This window comes from Eleutherodactylus coqui, chromosome 11 (genome assembly GCF_035609145.1).
Source record: "Eleutherodactylus coqui strain aEleCoq1 chromosome 11, aEleCoq1.hap1, whole genome shotgun sequence".
Taxonomy (NCBI): domain Eukaryota; kingdom Metazoa; phylum Chordata; class Amphibia; order Anura; family Eleutherodactylidae; genus Eleutherodactylus; species Eleutherodactylus coqui.
Window position 1 is genome coordinate 95,969,934 of NC_089847.1, and position 6,658 is coordinate 95,976,591.

The following is a 6,658-nucleotide window of genomic DNA, read 5'->3' on the forward strand; positions in this document are numbered from 1 at the left end:
GGGTTTCCTATATGGAGAAGAGAGGTCTTATGGGCTGCCCAAGGCTCCTGGGCCCGAGTGCAACCGCATCCCCTGCATCCTCTATAGTTATGCCCCTGGGCGGAGCTAACTGCCGGTCCGCCTCCTCCTATTGATGGCCATGAAAAAGGGGCGGAAAGAGGTGTCCCGCCCCTTGTCCATGGCCATCAATGGGAGGAGGCGGGCGGATCGGCCCTTAGTTCCGCCCTGTCCCCTCCTATTTCAAAGAACGAGAGGGGAGGAAGGGAGGGAGGAAGTTTAGCAGCCACGCTGCTGAACTCCCTCCCGCCTACGGCTGCTGCCATGGGCTCCCATAGGAGCCCATGCAGCGGGCCGACGTATTCTGGCCCAAACTTAGTTCCAGGACTATGTTTTGGGTCCGACGTAAAAACGCCCGTCGCTATATTGGCCGGCCGGGTGATTTTACATCTTACAAATACGCCTATGTGAAAACAGCCGGCCGATATGCGCTCGTGTGAAAAAAGCCTAAGGCCGGGCTCACGGTCCGTAAGTGTAAAACGCTGCGAGGATCTCGCAGCATTTTACAGTATTCTTACAGCTATGGAGACAGCTGTGACCCTGCAAATTGCTGTGCACGGTGGCGAAATTGTACTGCGCATTACAGCTCACGTGAGCCTGGCCTGACTCTCCCCTTAACCCGTTAAGGACCAAGCGCTGTAAGTTTACGGTGCTCGGTCCTAGGCTTTAATCTCAGACAATAGTAAAAATATGGAATGGGAATCAAGCCCCTGCTTTTGCAATCAATCAGAAGTAGGTCAGGCTGTCAGCTGTTAGTCACAGCTGATAACCCGAAGGAAAATGGAGAAGTGGTTTCTAACCCCTTCTGCCTTCTCTTTTCCCTAGTACACAACACTAAATGAGTGCTATGTACTAAAACGTGAAAGTGGAAGTATAACTTTAACTGCACAAGCCGGCAGTCACATGACCGCTGAGATATCCTGCTACAGAAGGGCTGCAATGTCTTAGCAGACCCTGATCAGCTCTGCCAGTAACTATGGTCACTACAAGGGGATGTTTTATCTTGTAACTCAGGCTCCAGCTACAGTGGAAAAGTGTGTAATTAAAAAACAAACAAACATGTGAATGACCCCCAGAGGTCTTCTATGACGTCATGGGGGACATAGATGGTAAAATAAAAAATAAACACATGTTCGTGTCTGAAGACCTAGGGGTGAGCAACTCAATCCTGTCTTTGCTGTGGAGCTGCACACTGCCCCCACTGCTGGTGTGATGGTCTTGGCCATTGCGTATGATAGTCGGTTTCCCCTAGTAATGGTATGAGGGACAATGACAGCTCAGCGATATGTTCAGGACATCCTGCAGACACATGTGTTCCTCTCATGGAAGCTTCCAAGAGGCATTTTCCAGCAGGATAATACTCACCTGCACACAGCAAGGGTGTCACAACATTGTCACATTTCTGTGGCTGCCCGGTTGCCAGATTTAGCGCCAATATAATATGTATAGGACCATCTGGGATGCCAACTTCAGCAGCCTACGAGTTCGCACAATCTAGAAGCCCAGTTACAGCAAATGTGGCGCAATATGCCGCAGGATATCATAGGGAACCTGTTTGCGACCATGCCCGCCCATATCACATCCTGCATTCAAGCTAGAGGGGGGTACAACTGGGTACTAGAGCCTCCATGCCCACCTGTATCACATCCTGTATCCATGCAAGAGGTGGCCCAACAGGCAACTAAAGCTTTTCTGTCCGCCTACATCACATCTTTTGTGAGGTTGTGCTGCTGGGACCTGTTGTTCTACAGATTTCCTGGAGCACGCCTTCACAGGTGTGGAATGATTGTGCTGAATAGGTGTGGTGTTCTCCAACCAGCCAATCACCACAGGTCTGTTGCATATAAATATCAGCCCCTCTGGCTGAGGGAGCTGGTTTTCCTTATACCCCTGTGTGTTTGCATTCATGCTGTTTGTTTGGTGGGTGTGGGCTGCGGTGCTGGTTGCCAGACATGTGGTGTGAATAGTCTGTCTTGTTAGAGTAGGGTCCCGCGAGACAACGAGGACCCTGAAGTGGGCTCACGGGCTTAAGTATCTTGGACAAAATACGAACTAATACCTCGTACATTCTATAGATATTCCATCTGGCTATGTGTGCAGCTATGAGGTGAGTGTTTTGAGCCTTTGTTAGTCATGAGTTATGTCTGTTTCTTAGTTATGTTCCCTGTTTATGAGTTCTATCAATTTCTGAGTTCCTCTTGCTGTTTCCGGGATGTCTGTCCTTGAATTATGTCCACTGTTTCTGAGATGTCTCTCCGCTGTTTCTGAGTTCCGCCGGAGTTTGCCAGTTTGAGTATGAATGGCGTAACATCTTGTATCCAAGCTAGAGGTGGTACAACAGGGTACTAGAGCCTCCCTTCAAATATTCAATTTTCTGCAAAAAATGATCCTTTTGCTCTGATACTGTAATCACTTATATTAATGTTATAATCACATCTTAATAGATGTTGCATGCACGGCAGCACAACACAGTAGCGAAGAGTAGGAGTGGCATCACACTCGTCTCCAGAGGAGTCAATGGTATTTCTTTATACACTGAGGCCATGTAAACAACCCTCTTGTATTCAGCCCGGACCAAGAAAAAGTCAGGGAAAATTAGTAACTTCCTAAAACTATTCTTCCTCCCTCAAATGAAAGAAGGCCAACTAGCTACCTTATGGGCTAATGCCCACGGCCGGATTTCCGCCGCGTGAAATCTGCTGCGTTTCACCGCAGCTATTAGGTTCTATTGAACCTAATAGCTCAATGTACAAGCTGCGGAATTCCACCGCGGAAATCTGCAGCGTGAAATTACCAGCGGCATGTCCTATTTGCCACAGGAATATGCATGGACGGCTTCCATTGTAGTCAATGGAAACCGACCGTCACGCTAAACTTCTGCTGTAGCACAGCGTGAATACGCGCCCCGCCGACCGAGTCATTTGCGCATGCGCGACGGCAGTGTCCTACAGAGCTGCGCAGAGGATCCGGTGGTGAGTATGGGGTCTTTGGGGGGGGCCTCGTGACAGACTCTGCCGCGGTATTCTGCTTGCGGAGCCCATCACAGCCATGGGCATGAGGCCTAAATGCTCCTATAGCAGGAGAAGAGCTAATCAAAGCAAATGGACCTAAATAAACTGGGGGCTTGGGTAGAAAATGGTAAATGAAGTTCAACATTGATAAACTTAAAGGGGTGGTCTCGCGAAACCAAGTGGGGTTATACACTTCCGTATGGCCATATTAATGCACTTTGTAATGTACATTGTGCATTAAATATGAGCCATACAGAAGTTATTCCACTTACCTGCTCCGTTGCTAGCGTCCTCGTCTCCATGGTTCCGTCTAAATTCGCTGGCAGCTTGCTTTTTTAGACGCGCTTGCGCAGTCCGGTCTTCTCCATTGAGCACGAGCCGCTTCAGTGTGCTCCCCGCTACAGCTCTTCTGCGCATGCGCAGACGAGCTGTCACTGCTCGGGAGCGCGCTGAAGCGGCCATTCTGCACCATCCTCTGTTAGAGGAAGGTGCAGAAACTGGAGCTGCCCAGCGGAGAAGACCAGCCCAGCCCAGCAGCCCCCCAGGTAAGTGATGGGTCGGGGGGGGGGGGGGGCTGCCGCTGCGCCGGGCTGCGCCGGGGGGGGGGGGCTGCCGCTGCGCCGGGGGGGCTAGCGCTAGGCCGGGGGGGCTGTCGCTGCGCCGGGGGAGCTAGCGCTGGGGAGCCGGGGGCTAGCGCCGGTTACCTGCTGTCTGGTCGGCGGCTGCGATGCGTCCGGTTGCCATGGAGACACAGCTGGCGGCGTCTCGGGAGCGCGCACGTCGGGCTGCAGCGAGCGACGGGGAAAGAGCCGGCGGCCATCTTGAGGAAACTTTTATAACTTGCTGAAACGCTGGAACGGTAAGTACGAACCAGCTAGAAATGTCATTTACAGGGGGGCTTAGTAATGTGTACTTAATGGGGGGGGACTGGGCAAAAAAAAAATTAACTGCTTCCTCGAGACATCTCCTTTAAGGTTATGCACGTGGGTTTTTTTTGCCTTCCTCTGGATCAACAATCATAGAATGGTAAAGTTGGAAGGGACCTCCATGGTCATCTGGTCCAAACCCCTGCTCAGTACAGGAAGGGGGTTGGGGGTGGAAACAAGCTGAACTGATGGACATTTGTCTTTTTTGCAGCCTAGCATACCATGTACTATATATATGAACATCTCAGGCCCTTTTCACTCTGTATCAGTTCTATACTCCTCACCTACCACCTGCCAGGTTTTCTTTTTCGCCCCTCACATTGCAAAAAGGTATTCGTCAGGGATGCATTTGGCGGCCTGATCACACCACCACCCTCTGCAAAATCTGCATTTCTCTCCTTCTGCTCTGAACACAACAGTCCCTCTCATGAACATACTGCACAACCACTTCCTGTCCGGGCTGGAACTCCTCCCTAGGAACAGACTCTGCAATTACAGTGGTGTCTAAGAGAATTCTCTCTCCACCCCCCCATCCCCCTGCTACCGCCCGCTGCTCACGCCCCCCCCCCCCCCCCCCGCTACTGCCCGCTGCTCACGCCCGCCGCCCCCCCCCCTTCCCGAGCATGCTTGGACCAGTAAGCAGTTACTCGAGAAGAGCGATGCTCGCTCAAGTAACTGCTGTATCCGAGCGTGCTCGCTCATCTCTCACTGGTCCCTAAGGGGTTAATGTTATATTTTGAGAGAGAACTGTGTTTTTCTCTCTATATACAGATATACAGATCAGTGAGGGTTGTCTTTCTAGTAAGTAGGTCATTAGGCTGGACTCTGCAATTACCATCCCTGCATTTATCTGCTCTGAAGTTATACTTGTCCGATATGATGTCATCCATGTGCGTATATAATAAGCCACACCCACCAGTTTACACCTTGCACAATCGGCGTATGCATAAGGGCTCGTTCACATCAGCGTTAGAGATTTTTGTTTTTCTACTGCGTTCGGGGAGCAGGAAAATTGCACCACCTGGCTGGACAGTCCCGTCTTAGGGCTTTTACCCGCTTTTTTTTTTTATGCTGCGATAAAATCGGAAAAGCACAAATTTGCGATTTTTGTGCGATGCGATTTTAACATTAGAAAGTCCCATTGAAAAAAAATGCAGCGACATCGCAGCGTTTAAAAAAAAACGCTAGCGGGTAAAAGCCCTTTATGATGGAACCGAACGGCTCCTCATTGCTTATAATGGGGTCTATACGATTTCCCGCCTGCCATCAGGCATTTCGCCAGAGGTTCACAGGACAAAATAGCGCTGCTTGCTGCCCTATAGTTTCCTATTTGCTACTGGAAATCAGCAACAAAGGTTCCGTACGGAACCTCCAGCGCCGATGTGCACGAACCCTAACCGAAGTCAATGTTGTTTGTCGTCATCAACAAGTGAGGTTACCTTCAGCCATGGACTGAACACATGGCACAAAGTTGTCAAGCTTTAACCCCTTTAAGGCTGGGTTCACACGGGATGGAATTGCCGTGGATTGTGCACACAGCAATTTCGCCCGCTGGTCCTAACCCCGGATTAGCCAGCAAAGTGGACGAGATTTAGCAAAAATCTTGCCCACACGCTGCGGCCGATCCGTGGCAGCCAAGCCACGCTGAAACGGACATGCGTCGCGGAAAACAGAGACGCAGCATGTCAAATCATATGTTGTTTCTGCAGAGGCCTCTCTCTTCTCCATGGGGAGGGAAAGACGCAGCGGAATGTCGAAGCAAAACCGCTCTAAAACCCGCGGGTTTTGAAGCTGCGTTTTCCAGCAGAAATCTCGCGTTTTTTTGGTGCGGCCATTCCGCGAGAATTACACTGGAATTCCGTCACACTGGGCGGATTCCGGGCGGAGATCTCGCAGTTTGGCCACAGCGAAAAAACACGAGATTTCCACCAGGAATCCGCTGCTTCAAAACCCGAGGCACTTAGCTGTGGGTTTTGAAGCGGCCTGGCGCGACGCTCTTCCGCTGCGGCTGGCGCTCCCATAGAGGAGAGCGCGGTCACAGGGGAAGAAGAAAAAAAAAGAACTTGCTGCGGATGGCTAATCCGCGCCACAGCGCCGGTTTCTGCCAACTTTGCCACGGATTCACCGTCACCCGTGTGGATGAGATTTCTGAGAAATCTCGTCCACATGGCTGGCTGATTCCGGGATTAGCGGTCGCAAGCGGATTTGCCGCGGTGAAATTCCGGACGGAATTTCCACGGCAAATGCGCCCAGTATGAAGCCAGCCTAAGTTTTCCAGGGAGAACTGTAAGCACAGCTTGCCTTGATTTCAGTCAGAGCTGTGCCTGCAGTTACAGGCGCTGGCCACTACATAGAGGTCAGCACTGAGACTTCCGCTGCTTCCGCTCCGACCCCTGCGTATTTGTGGCGCTGAGAGCGTGCGCAAAAATAGGACACGCCGAATAAAAAAACTTTTATTTAAATTTTATGGACAAAAAAAAAAATTATGGAACTCGCGCAAGGAAATCGCATGTGAACGCAGTCTTTAGGCCGCTCGCACACCATTTTTTACAGCGTTTGAAACGCCGCGCTAAACGCTGGAGAAACGCGACGTTTCTAGCGCTGCGTTTTTTTGAATACTGCTCTATTTTCGTGCGTTTCAGCGCAGTTAAACGCGCCTCATTG